The sequence below is a fragment of the Pelodiscus sinensis genome, chromosome 2 (assembly GCF_052426305.1).
Source record: "Pelodiscus sinensis isolate ZL-2025 chromosome 2, ASM5242630v1, whole genome shotgun sequence".
NCBI lineage: Eukaryota > Metazoa > Chordata > Testudines > Trionychidae > Pelodiscus > Pelodiscus sinensis.
This window is the reverse complement of record NC_143053.1, coordinates 183,052,235-183,067,441: the sequence shown is the minus strand read 5'-3', so window position 1 is coordinate 183,067,441 and position 15,207 is coordinate 183,052,235. Positions and strand designations below refer to the sequence as shown.

The window sequence follows — 15,207 nt, the reverse complement described above, 5'->3', positions numbered from 1 at the left end:
GAATATGAAATGAATTGGAGCAAGAGCATTCACATGCTTCTGAGTTACTGTGATAGCCTGCATGCAGCTTTGGGAAGATAACAGTTTGCACTTGGTTTACTTGGAGCCTAGAAATTATTTTTAGAGACAGTTTATATTCTGCAAAATTCTAATATGCCTCAGATTTCATCAAGGGAGACAGATGTGCACATGTTGAAACCCTGGCCCCACTGAAGGCAATGAGACTTTTACCATTCATTTCAATGGAGGTTCGATTTCACCTCTCACATCTGATACTTCTGTGCTGCACATTTTCATTATATTTGAAAGGGCTGGGGCTATAACAGAGCCATATCCTCTGCAGATTGAACACAGAGAAGGACCTCTGTGGGTTACACTCAGCTAGTGGGTAAGTGATTCATCAGTCGCAATACAAATGAGAATTTTTACTAATAATCTTTTCTATGGATGCAAAAATGCAGAAGGCTGTGCTTTAAAATTATCTTTCTGAATGCAAGGAAGGGAGGGAGGAGAATTCTTATTCTGTCTATTAACAGAAATGGCAGTTCCTCTTTCAAGATCAGAGATTCAGTAAGCATTTTATTGATTGCTGTTACATGACACCGGCTGCACTGCATGTCTTTCCATACTCCAGCCCTTGCAGAAAGTCCTTCAGTGTAAAAGGGACATTCTACGGCATCTGCAGCGCTGAACGAGAATCTCAGACCCCCTGTTTGAAATGTTGAACAGGTCAGCAGTGAATAAAGCTGGGGAAATTTCACTGCTGGAAGCCACCTTTTACTGAGAACTCACAGCAGGCAGGAACCATCAGGTACCTTGCAAACAGACTGCTTTAACCAATGACTTGTTATTTGTTATTAAGACAGTTCCTTAAAATAAAAATCATGTACAATAGCACTTTATAGCCTAGGTCCTGATTTTCAGTATCTCGGTAGGTGTGTAGGGTTGCCAGGTGTCCGGTTTTGAACCGGACAGTCCAGTATTTGAGCTTTCTGTTCAGGAAACAAATTGAGAAAATATAAATATCCAGTATTTTCTAAATAAGATGTATTGTAGATTGTGATGTAATGTCAAGAATGTCTGGTATTTTTGTTGAAACCATCTGGCATATCCACTTTGCACTCAAATCCCCCATTCAAAATGACCAAATGATCATACAGGTGCCTATCAAGTTCCACACACATCCAGAAGAGATTTGCATAAACACTTTGGATAGCGCATACTCAAAGTAGGTACATATTTGTCGACTCAGAATGTACATGCCTACCAATTTATGCAATAGGAGGCTCTCAATTCATTTATGGCAAAGAGCTACATGTTAACTACAGATTCTCATCTCTCTGTGGCCTCAGCAAAAATTACCCAAGAAACACTAGATGGAGAAACAAGATGTAGGATCATTTTAAATGCCCCATTTGTATTCATAAAGAACTCAGTGTCTTATACATGACAAAGGCATTACAGGCCACATTGTCAATTGGGGTAAATTAGTATAGCTGAATTGATACTAGCTGAGGGTCTGGCCTTATTAATCCAGTTCTGCCTCCTTCTGCTTCATTACATAATATGCATCTGTTTCTAAGTCATAACAGACCTATGCATGATGGATACTTTTGCAAAAACTTCATTCAGATTCCTTCATGTTTTAATTGATAAGACTATTCACATGCCTCATTCCAATTTTTCAGTAAATATTTTCCCCTCTATTTCTCATTCTGTTCCAGTCCATTGTGCAAAGGGATATCACCTGCAATATTTTTGTATAAGCTGGTAAATCAGTCCTCTTGGAGCCCCTCCCCCATTATTTTTCACATTTACTGTGAAGATAAGTGGGACAAAATTTGCACAACTCTGGTTGGGGACTAGCTTACACACCATAGCAGGCATTAACTATTTTGAGGTATGTCAGATTCAATGGTTGGCACAACATTGCCAACATAATTCAGGAACCTAGCAACTAAAACTCTCAACCCAGAACAAAAGTTTATTTTGTTCAATGTTTATTTATTTTCCACTGTCAGTCCTCACCCCCAGACAAAAACCTGAGTAACTACAGGTTGAACCTCTCTCAATCAGGACTCTCTGGTCCAGCACCATCCATGGTCTGGCAGGACCATGGATGTTCCAGGACCAGAGAGTCCTGGTGGAGGGCTGGCAGCTGGGAGCCCTGTGGGCCAGGAGGTCAGCGGGCTGCCAACAGTGAGCTTCCAGCAGGGCTGGGAACCTGGCACACTACAGCTGGGCTGCCCAACAGGGCTAGCAGGGTAGGGACGGGGGTGTCTGGTGACATTAGGGGAGAGAGGTGGGAGGCCAGCAGCTGGTCCAGGACTGGAAAGACTGATAGCAGGTGGGCCAGAAATGACCTCTGCTGGTCTGGCAAAATCCCTCATCTGGGACCGGTCAAATCCTGACAGTGCTGGATCAGGGAGGGCCAACCTGTATAGCAGGGGTAGTAACCTTTTTTGGGTCGGGGACACTGACCCACAGAAAAAAATCAGTCGGGGGCCGCACACAAGTGAGAAGCAAAAAACCCTAAAACCCTCACTGAATGTGGTCCCCGACTGAGAAGGAGAAAAACACTCCCCACATTCTCCTCACACAGCAGAGACTTGGGGACAGGAGGCATTCTAATAGATTTTATGTGATCCAGCCTGGAGCACTATTTCAGGCTCCCCAATACTGTGGGGAGGGGGCGAGCCTCAGGGGCCAGATCCAGGCAAACTGGGGGCTACATCCAGCCCCCAGGCCTTAGGTTCCCCATCCCTGCTGTTCAGGAGCTCAGAAAGTTGACTAATCAAAATCAATCCCTTGACCAACACCTCAAAATGAATAGCAAGACTGTGGACTCTTTGGAGAAATGGTGAAATCCACTCTCTATCGGCAGTAGTAGCACTGCGTCATTGCACATATCTCTACATTCCACTTGTAGCAATGACAAGTTTTTATATAAAGTGATTGATTGCACCATAATTTATTTTGTCAATCAGTGAGGGTTTTAATTATGTGTTGCTCTTGGGCACCACTATAAAAATATGGTCTGGCACACAGTATGAGGTTTAATGGCCCATAACTGGCACATTTATTAAATGTATGACACCACTCTATTAGTATTGATGATGCTGGACCTTCGTGGTTATGGGTAATTTCCTTATGAGTAAGACCTTATGCTGGCAGGGTTTTGCCATAGGGCAATCAGGACAATAAATCAATTCAGAGATATTAAACAGCTATAAAGTTAAAAAATGAAGAGTCCAAACCAACTGTCATTATAGAACACAGAACTGAAAGATTTTAGATGTCTATATTAAAGGCAGCCACTGTGTGTTGAACAAGGCATGCAACATAACTGGAGCCTACAAGCTTGATTAGACTAAGGTATTAACTAGCATATTAAGAATAAAAGTCACAACCTCTATCTGCAAAGTGGATTTTAAAATTTTGATTCTATATTCCACTCTTATTTCACAGGTGGAACATCCATTGGTAACAAAAGAAGCTGCTTACTCTGAAAGGGCCCGATCCTGCAAATCTTATAGCTCTTGATATCAAACCTATCCAAATGGACTAGGGACTTGGGTGAAGTGAGGAAAAGAAGCTGATTTATACATGTGCATCATCTGTGGGAGTATAAGGGTATGTCTACACTACAGAGTTTTGTTGGGAAAACGGCCATTTTTTGGACAAAATCCACACTGCAATCGCATTCTTCCAAAAGTAAACCGAAAGAACAGAGGGATTTTCCAGCATTGGTAATCCTCTTTATATGAGGAAGAAGCCTTTTTCTGAAAGAGCTCTTTCGGAAAAAGGCGTGTGTGGATGGGGAAGACGGAGTTCTTTCAAAGGGAGAAGCACAGGTGCCCTGGTGGCTACTCCATCCATAGTAATCACAGCTAAAATGTGAGATAGTGTCCATTCAGTGTGGACACTACCTTTCGAAAAAGCAGATTGCTTTTGTGTGTGGACGCTCTCTTTCGGAAGAAGTTTTTTCGGAAGATCTCTCCCTTAAAAAGGTTCTTCTGAAAGAAGTCTGCAGTGTAGGCATAGCCTGAGTGTGAATGAGGCATACGACAGAGGGAGGGAGAGAAAAAATGTAGGTAGATGCATGACACAAGGAGAGTGGGGGATGGAGGAAAGTAGAAATGGAAGTCAGAGGAAGTAGCCAGAGGAGGGGGGAAACAGGAGGAAAAGACTGAAAAAGTGGATACATAGAGGGAAAGGAGACAAGCCATGTGAAGCAAATGGAAGTAGGGGAAAGATGTGAGAATGAGACTTAATGGAAGGAAGAAACTGAAACAAAATTAACGAGAAGAACATATGCCTGTGACGGATTCATCTGCCCTCTGCCCACTACAGCTCCTTCCTAGAAGGCTTATTCTAATAACCCATATGTCTGATCAGCCTCAAAATACTATCATTTAAACAAATATATAACAAATACACAGAGGCTTTGTCTACACTGCAGGGTTTTTGTGCAAGAAGCATTTGCGGAAGAGATCTTCTGCAAAAACTTCTTGGGCAAAAGCATGTTCACACCTCAAAAGCGCATTGCAAAAGCGATGTGCTTCTGCTCAAAAGAGCGTCTATACCACATGGACGCTCTTGAGCAAGAAAGCCCTGATTGCCATTAACAGAAAGGCCATCAGAGCACCTGTGCTTTTTCTGATAGGCTCTTTTTGTGCAAGAAACCCCTGCGGAGCATCAACACATACCTTTCTGTGCAAGAGCTGTAGCGCAAAAAGGAGTTATTCCTTGTGGGGAGAGGAATATCTACCGGCAAAAGCCCTCTGTCCTGTCAATTTATTGTAATTTTTTTCTCAAAAACGCTCTTGACATGTGGACTCTCCACCGGTTTTTGCACAAAAACCTTGTAGTGTAGACACAGCCAGACAAAAAAATGCTTCCTCCTCCTGAAAAAGTTGCCCTGGCCTCATGCCCAGGATGGGTTCAGTGCTGCACTGAACTTCGCAGGTTAGTGCCTTTTTTTGGTTGGAACTACACTATACTCTGTGCATCAAAGTTTCAAGACTTGGGCTCCACCTGTATTTAGAGACTCAAAACCACATGCACACGTGCACCAAGCAAAAAGCACACATCATGGTATTTGTATGGGGCACCTGAGTGATTTTCTTGGCAAACATGCAGTACCAATATACATGCGGTTACCAATTTGTCAATCCACAAGGTACATTTTCTTGAAAGTGTAGGCATATAAAACATTGCTAGAATTAGGAGAGATTTCTGAGCATTGGAAAGTGGTGCGTTTTTTATTCTAAAAAGTTGTAAAATACGAAAAAATAGACTAGAAACTAATTGGTAAAAAAACAGGTTGTGAAAAATATGTGAAAAACATCTTCAGGGTTGTAGGAGGAAAACACATGGGGAATCATATTTTGTTTAAGAAAAAACAACATAGATCTAGGGATTTAGGGCAGGAAGTTTAAAAAGAAAAAAAAATCCCCCAAAACCAAACTCCTTCCTCCCATACACTAGAATATCATACACCAGGGCAAATACTAGCCCACGGGCCTGAGCCAAGTTAGCAAAGATTATCCACTAGTGGGCTGGTGTCACTATATTTACCTGCATCTCCACATGTATGGGCTCTTGCAGCTCAAGCAGTGAGCTCCTATTGGCTGGGAATGGCGATCTATGACCAATGGGAGCTGCAATCCCTCATATCTACAGACGCACAGGTAAAGACAGTGGCATCCTCTAGTGGCTAACCATGGCAAACTACCGTCATTTTAGTGCCCACTCTTGTCGTAATATAAAAATAATATCTAGATATTACAAAGATGTCAATAAAGTAATCAGTTGCTCCACATATTACATTTTGTTGAGGTTTTAAAGAAATGAGACAATATCCATTATTTAACTGATATGTTATCTTTTCTGAAAGGTCTGAATATCATTCCACAATTTTAATTTAACCCTTAGTGGAAATCATTAAAGATCTTTCTGCCAAGAGAAGTAATGGAAATTCAATGGGAAAGGTATATTTAGAGTTCCACAAAGCTGATGTTAAGGTCTACAAACATTGTTAAGGGAGATGAATGGCTAAATTTAAAAGACCACGGAATAGGAGACATAATAAAATGCTGCACTGAAAACTAACTTAAGAGCAAGGTTAAAGGAGAATCATAGATGCACCTCTTTACAAGTGTGAAACACATTATAAGCAAGATATATTGGGGATTTGTTTTAGAGCAGCAAATTGTGTTTGTGGATCAATCATGAACTTAGACTTGAGCACCCTGGGAAAGTTCACATACAAATATGAATCCTCAACTTTTCAATGCATACCTGCCTGCAATATGTGCTGGAAATCAGATTGCTAAGTGTGCTGCACTTCAAAATGAGTGTGCTGGCATCAACTGTCACAGACAATTCAGGGCATCTCACAGACTTGAAGGTACCAGGCTACACAGATGGGCTGAAAACATTACCCTTATTTATTTACTTAGAAAAGGATCTTGTAAAGATCCAGACATGAGTGTAACGGAGAGTGAGAAAGGCAGTATAAATAGAAAATGGGAAGTGAAAGAAGATCCCAATTCAGGTCCTGCATCTACAAGACAATTTAGAGACCAGATAGTATCTTGTCTGCTGTGAAGTCAGTGGGAATTCAATGAGACACATGATGATAGAATAATTAAAACTCATATGGAATTCAGCCACATAGACTGATACCATAGAGGGAATGTGTCAATTTTCAGTGAAAGAAACACTATTTCTAAGAGATCAATTATCTGCTGCCATTACACACAGATTGAATGCTGTGGAAAATATGTTTGAGTCACTATTGTGACAAATCTGTACCCAACACTGCAGCAGAGCGAAGCACGTAATGTGTAAACAGTAATTTATTTGATGAATTTTGGCTCTCTCTTTTTGGGTTGTCCACGAACAGATGATGAGTTCCTTAAAATGATATATTTATTTATTATTAATATCTCCTGTGATTAGCCTCCTCCTCACTTATAAGCACTCCACTGCAAGTACTTGATATTTGAATGTCAAAATTCAGCACTGAAGAGTATGTGCAAAACTCAAACGGCTAAACATTACACTCATACAAGAGAGTCCTCAGTAACAGGAAATCAGAAAAGACCCACTGGTTCATTCCAGAGATTATCAAGGCCATTATTTGCCTGTTTTCTAATGATAAGCACAATCCCAAGTGCTATGATAAAGCTAGTTTTGGGATTTCTGTTTGCATTTTGCACACCTTGCACAAAACACAGAGAATCTAAATAGCCGGTTTGGAACATCTAAACAGATTAACATGATTAGTCTAACTGGCCAGTAGTTACTTTTTGAAGATCTCCTGCAGAGAAGTGTTAACTAAGAATGACCAAATAATTAATCCTGCAAATTCCTCAAGCTGCCCTGTGGGTCTACATTTTTCTTTCCAAGTAGCAGCTTTGAAAATATTTCCCTATTGAACTATCTTCTGCCTTTAAAGTAAATAAATAAATAACATAAAGGGAAACAGAAGGATTCCCAAAAGACACACCCTCCTCCACATGCACAGAAATGCTGAGCCTTTAATAAAAAATAATTATCAGTGTTCTGGAACAGGTAGGGAGGAGACAAAACTGAAGCTCAGTTGTGGATTTGTGTTAAAAGGGGTGAGGATTGGAGCCACAGGTTTGGCATAATGCATTTGGGGGGCAAGCCCCACAAGATTTAGATCTGGATCCAAACTTGCTGCAAAGAGTTACTGCTGCAACATAAAGTGCTGGTGTGACATTAATGATGTCAAAGCACTTCTAAAACAGACATAGGTGATGACCTCATGTATTGGTTTGAATCCAACACAGGTAATTAAATTCTTCCACAGGCTGAACCTCTGTAATCCAGCACCCTCTGCTCCAGCATGATTTTAGTTAGCCAGGTGTCCCCTTATCATGGGTGTGGATAAGTTTCCCGTGGTCTCATAACATTTGTTTAGAGATGCAAGTCCTGGCTCAGTGTTCTGTGCTGTTATTTAGCTCTAATTTACCCCAAAATGTCTCTAAGAGCCCAGTAAGCAATGGAAGTGTTGGTCATGCTGCTAGACAATCTTGACCTCATGTGATTTGGCAAGTCCTCTGGTTCGGCACCAGTCAAGTCCCAAGTGTGCCAGACTAGAGAAGTTCAACCTGTACTCATTTTCTCCCTGCCATTCTAACTACAGCTGGTCCCCGAGTTGCGAACTGTCGACTTACGGCTGTTCACATTTACGACCGAAGCTGTCATAAATGGCGGGCTCCAAGTTATGAAAGCAATCCGCACTTACGAACAGCACGGTCGCATGTAACTCTATGGGGTCCGACTTACAAACAAACCGAGTTACGACCAATTGCTTGGTCCGTAACCAGTTCATAAGTTGGGAAGAGGCTGTAGTTACTGTATTAGTCTGTGCTTTCTACCCTGAACTGTCATGTTATTGTGAGCTTTTAAACAATAGTCATATCTCACCCCAGACTTGGGTGCATTTCAGTAATGGATGAAGCAATCCCAGTAGATATTTGTCTTGTCTGTTTGCTTAGTTTACTTTGGGATTATTTGGTTGAAATCCACTATAAAATGGAAGATATTTACTGTTTATTATTTTAACAATTTCCTTTCAGCTGCACAGAAATCAAGCCCTGACTTTTTCTGTGGCTTTTGGTGACTTGGCTCTTGCAAGAGATTAAAAATCATTATGTTTCCATGTCAAAAACAGCATCATAAAGGAAGCTAATAAAAGCAACTTTCAAATGATGCCACACAGTCTTTTACTGTATTTGAACTTAGTACACTTAGCTGTATAGATAAGAGCTACTGGGATTCAAAGAAAGGAAACAGCTGACTGCTTGAGATGTCTCTAAAAATAAACCAGTCACATACTTTGGTATGGTTGCTTATCAGGAAATACTGTCCAGCTACACATACCGTTCCAGCTGCAATATAATGCAGGTTGCCATGAGAAAAGCACAATATGGTTGCCATGTTGGGGATTATTTTTATAAGGCAACGTAACAGAGCAGCAAAGGGATTTGGGAGAAATATATAATAGCACTGTGTGTAATACACAGCAATAGTCTCATTGCTTGGGTGATTTAAAGCAATAATACTGAAAAGGAAGATAGTGATTTCGAAAAGCATCTCCTTCACTACAAAGTAGTATAGTTATTCTTTTAGGGCTATATTTCCAAGGACTGACGTCTGCCTTTGTACCCACAATTTATAGTAGCAAGTAACAGCAAGAGCTGTCTATCGGTCCTTGTTAGATATCTAAGTACCTGGTTTAAATGTGAAATAAGGTACTTTTAAATTGTGTAAATGGCCTTAAATATGCCATAAATAATTGAAGACACAGAAAGAAGGGACTGGCTATAGAGGAGATGACAATTCATCCCTTAATGTCCACATTTTGTCAACTTAGCATGCAATTTCCTCTGCATTTAGGAAAATGATGTAGGTGTGGACATTCTTTTATCATTCTGGTACATTAATTGAGACACTATCATTAGAGTAATTATCAGTGGAAAAAGCAAGAGGAATCAAACATTTAAACCAATGTAATTATGACCACAAACTGTTTCCTTTTAATGCTGGTAATTTATCTCACAATGATTGCAGGAAGTAAGGGATGCTTTTGTAAAATATGCATGTATATTAGCTCGGCTGGTAGTTAAACTCAAATAACCACACTCCATTGAGAAACAGGATGTGGCATAGATAATGTGAAGCATCCATGCAGAATAAAATGATTAGTCTAACTGGCTAGCAGACACCCTTTAATATCACCTTTGCAGGAAAGGGTTAACAAAGAATTATCAGCATCAGGATTTGTGCCTATCTTCTCCGTCCCTCTCCTGTGTTTGCACATGGCCCCTATTTAGATTGCTACCTCTTCAAGATAGGGATGTTCCTTCATATCTTTCTGTAAAGAGTCTTGCACACCAATAACAAGAACAGTAATCAGAAAGAGAAATAAGAAGAAAAAACTAATAGTACTGGGCATGACATATCAAAAGCATACCACAAATCATAAAAAACAGCATAAGAATTGCTAATGTGACTAGTCTAGCATAAAGTCAATTATTAGTCTTTTGGCACACAGGGAATCAGATTTAAAAACAACATAGAAAAGCATTGGTCTAACTAGGGCTAAGAGAACACAGCAAAAGTGTATTACACATTCTAATTTCACACATTTAATTGACAACAACATTTTGAAGGAAGGCACAAAAATGTTTGGATTCTATGGTAATCCTATTACTCTGTCATCTTAGAACACGAGACTATCTTTAGTCAGAGCACAGTTTTCCTGAACTGTGACATGCACGCAGATAATGAGAAATAAAATCTGTGGTTGCATGGTAGCAAAAAGACAACAGTACTTAATGTTATTCTGCCTTTTCTGTTGCCACTAGCGGGCCACCAATTCAAAGGAATAGCTTTTCGGATCTTATGAGTCCCATATCTTAATTTTAAAGGAAAGTCACAAGGAAAAGGAAGCTCTGGTCATAAAAATAAATGAAAGCCCACCATGAAATGTAGTACGTACTACACATGATCAATGGTTGTGCTTTCCTTCATATGACTGTTTAAAAGGTTTACTCTTGTCAACTACATTATAAGAAGCTATTAGTGAAGATGCAGAGATCTGAACTGCAGGTGGCACCATTATGTCATATAAAATAAAACCACATTGTTCCCAAACTCAGTAAGTCTTCATTATATAGTACTTAGGAGGCAGCATGAGTTTCCTGATGACTAACTTCCTTAGGGATCTAGTCTATAGATTGCAATTCTTGTTTTATGTAATGTACCCAATCTAATGTAAATCAAATGTGGGAAATACAATTCTCTTAGATGGCTTTTGAAAACTATGTATTTTTCCATGGCACATATGTACCACAGAAAGTATCTGGGCCTGATCCAAGACCAGTGATGTCAACGGAAAGATTTTGGCAGATACTCTGCAGACATATATTTTCATTTACTCCAATGAAGCAATATCCTTTTAGACTAGCTGAGGGTCTGAACAATTGACTTAAATGGGCTTTATATCAGGCCCATAGAGTAAGCATGGCATAGAAGAGTTGCAAGTAAAGTGAAATGACATCTCTGTCATTAAAACGATTGGTGAAAGGTAGAGCAGATGATGCTTTTTCTTTACAGCTGATGTTGCCAAAATGAAAAGGTGGCTTATTACCAGAAAAACCAATACTAGCACAACAGAACATTTTGCCAAATATTACTAAAAACTGACAGTCTGCAGTGTAAGGATGAACTTAGAGAAACAGAGGGACTGTGCACTCGATTTACAAAATATACCTAAAATAGTTAATATTTACCAGGAATATATTGCAGAGGAAACCCCCAAATTCTGACTCTGAATTAGGCAGAGCAAGATGGGGGATGCTTGGAATGGAGTTGTCAGGCAGAGAATAACAGGCTTCTATTATCCTAAGGCTATGTCTACACTGGGTACCTTACAATGGTGCAGCTGTGCTGTGAGAGCTCTGCGGTTGAAAGGCACTCAGGGTAGCCTCTCTTTATTGTCAGGTGAGAGCCCTCCCCCCAACAAGGGGCAGTAGCTTTGTCGCCGGGACAGCATCTCTCTCTGATGAAGCAGAGTCCACACCAGTGCTTTTTGTCATTAAAACTTTTGTCCTTCACTGGCGTGTGTTTTTTCCACCCCCAGTCTCAAAAGTTTTAATGACGAAAGTGCAGAGTAGGCATAGCCTAGGAGAGATACTTATACATATAAATAGAGGGAATATGAATATTGTACATTTTGTTTTGTTCCTTGACACACATACAAGGATCGTGTCAAATCACACACTGAAGTGCTGTTGCTAGGATCACTAAGCTTGGCAGCCTTGAGAGCAGCATAAACTTTTCCCCATTCTCTACTCACACAGAAAAAAGGAATCAATTAATGATGTGTCCCATTGTGTGAAGAAACAGAACGCTTGGCTTCCACATGATTTTTGGCTTCTGTTGAGTATTTAGGAGACGTGGCTTTTGAAAACAAGAACTAGCACATAAGGCATACTGTACAACACAGTATTCTCTCTGAATGGGAGTGTGTCACTGAATCAGCAGTTGGCTTCACCATCCTTTGGTTTTCCAGAATCATCTGGGGCGTCTTTAGACCTCAAAAATACTGTCAATTGCTTTGAAGGATGGTTCCTAGCCACGTTTCAGTCTAGTTTGATCAGTTATTCTGGAGAAATGCAAGCTATCCCAGAGACACCTTGCTGTGGTACTGTGGAAAATTCATGGCTAAATAAATGGTTGGTAAACTATCAAGAAAGAGGGAATGAGAGGGTGACAAAGTCAGAGGAATGCCAAAAAGGAGGATGGAATCCAGAGGAAAGTCTTCCAGAAAATATGAGAGGGTTGGTGATTAACACTTCATATGAATTAACACTAGGATACCTTGCCCAAGGAAACCAGTATTTTGTACAGTATCACACTTTACTCAGCCACAATATTTGTTGCATACTTTGCTTTCTCGCTGCCCATAAAATGATGTTTGAAATGTCAGGGGTCAACCCCAAAGGCTTATAGAGGGGTAGCCTACCAATAAAGGCAAATAGGGCTAATTGAGAATGGAACTCAGATTGAAAGCCAATCCCTCATTCTGGCCCTACTGAGCAGTTACCCATGAGCCAGAATGTCTTGATACTAGTTATAGCTCTTCCATGGGCCCATCCATTGTGTGATTGTCACTTGCCCTTTGCATCAACAAAGGTGCACATTTCCTTTCTGTGACTGCTGCTTAGGCAGAACAGATACATTGTGCTCCTTACTTTAGGCTACAAGTGAAGTTACCAAATCTCTTGAATAAGTGCCTATCCTTTGCGGGTATGAAAAGCATATATCCTAGAGCAGTGGTTCTCAAAGCTTGGTCCTTGGAACACTAGAGCAGTGTTGTGCAACCTTTTTTCAACTGCAACCTCCATATACTCATGTTGCAACTCCCAAGATAATTTGAGAAGTGTGGCACGGCACTTAGATCTGGGCAGCCGGGGGCTGGGCCCGAACATTGGCGGGCCCCCAGGAAGACATCCATGACCCCCTTGGGGGTCATGACCCATTGGTTGTGCACCACTGCACTAGAGGTCCACAAGCAGGTGGGCCACAGGTACAGGTGCTCCGTCTATGGCAGTGGGAAGCTTTTGCTGCAGTTCCAGCCCTGTGGCATCCCACCCTCTCCTACAAGGCTGGAGCACCAGCATCTGCTTCCTGCTGCAGGGGGCCTCACTGGCCAAACCCAGCTTGCAGGGGCAGGAAGCGGCTCTATGTGCTGCCGCTCCACCTTCCCCTAGCTGGAGAAACAGCAGCATAGGAAACTGCTTAGTTGGAAGCTTTTCCTGCTGCTCCCATTGGCAGGAATCCTGGCCAATGGGCGCAGCAGGGACTGGTGCCTGGAAGGTGGGGTGTGCAGAGCCAGGTAAGTGCTCCTCATCTTCCTCATGCCCAGACCCTGCACCCCCATTGCCCGCATGTACCCCTCCTCCCTCCAAGATCCTGCACCCTTATCCTGCTCCTATACTTTGTGTCCAGACCGCACACCCTCATCCCACTCCTCCATCCATTTTGTCCTAGAGTAAGGTATAAAGACATTTGTAACTTATAAAATCATACTATAAAAACTACCAGCTGAAATGCATATCTTTGAAGCACAGTTTCTATGTAAGGTGAATGTGAAGAATTGCTTCCTTGAAGGAAGGTAGGTCTCCTTTTCTTTGCCTTGCCTTTAGACAATATATTTGGCTAAGTTTGGTTATTTTTTCTCCTGAACATTTTTAAGAACAAATCACGAGTGCAGTCAAACAATTTGTTGCTCCTTTTAGTCAATAGTACAGATAACCCGAAGAGGTGATACTCAGATCATGATTAGCTTTAAACTAGCATTCGGGTTTGAGGAGTAGGATTAGAAACAAGTCCAGAACTGGGGATCTAAACAAAATTTTAAACAAAATACCATCTTGTCCAATTCTGTGTTTTGAGCCATCTCTAACTACCTATTCACTGATTACTATGCAAAATACCTCAATGACTCCCGTAAGACAGTCAGAAGCTAGAAATAAAGTTCTGTAGAAAGAGAAAAGAATGAGATAAAGAATTCCCCATTTTATTTGAGAACAAATATTCATTAGGAAGAAAAACACTAGCTTTTAAGTCAGCATGTTTTTTGTAGCCACTATTCCTACCTTTCTGTATTGAAAGATTATGTCATTGATATCTGAATCAGGAAATGGCACTATCATAACAATGCTACATGAAAAATTGGGTCACAGGAAGGAGAAGTTTTAGGTGATTTGTTCAGCTTTTAGGAAATGGAAATAGAGTGAGGATACTCTTATCAACTTGCTTGTGGTCAGATATTTTTCAATGAATTGTCTTAAATTAGAAACTGCTGATTTGCGGAAACAAACTTTTTGCAGGTGTGGGTCTGTTTTGACAAAATTTTGACTAGGAAGGCTTCTTAGGACAGAATCTCTGGTTTTGAAAAGAGAGACAGGTATCCCACAGTAGCCAGGGCACTCACCTGACATGAGGAAGAACCAGGTTCAAGTCTCTGCTCTGAATCAGGCAGAAGAACTTCAACCTGGATTTCCCACATCACAAGGAAGTCTAATACCATTGGGCTAGATAGTCAGTCTATTGCCCTTGAGCCAGTGAATAATTATTTACAGTGTATGGAACAGCTCCCTACAGGACAGACTGAGATGGACTTTTTAGCCCGCAGTGGAATGTGTTGGACCCTGTTCCAAATAAGGTTGAATACCCTTCTGTGAATTTTGAGGAAAGTTTCTGTGGAAATTGACAGTGAAAAGCTGAGACAATGAGTCAAAAGTTCAAGTCCACAGAACTGATGAAAGTCAATGGCTAATAACCTGGAACCAGAGTTTACTGACGTGCTAAATCAGCTTTTGATAACAGTAGCTTCTATTGAATGTGCTGAAAGAATATTTTCCTCATTTCAGTGTCCTTAGCTAGCTCAGTTCAATTACTAGTTCATTTAAACAAAGTTAAGAAAGCAATTGGGAGTTGAAAAAGCAGGAAATCTTGTTCTTTATGAAAAAGGAATGAGAGGATGTGATCTACTTGTTCTAAAATCTAGAAAGACAAGCTGTTTGAAAAGTGTTAAATCCACCAACTTTTATACTTCCTTTGTTTAATCAATTAGTTTAAAAATGCAAAACATGTTAT

General features: G+C 40.7%; 1 protein-coding gene across 6 annotated transcripts in view; it reads right to left on the bottom strand.

Moving 5' to 3' along the window:
* The window catches only part of CPNE4 (copine 4), a 341,902-nt gene that overhangs the window by 68,232 nt on the left and 258,463 nt on the right, over positions 1-15,207 (bottom strand). The gene's annotated exons all lie outside the window — the stretch shown is intronic.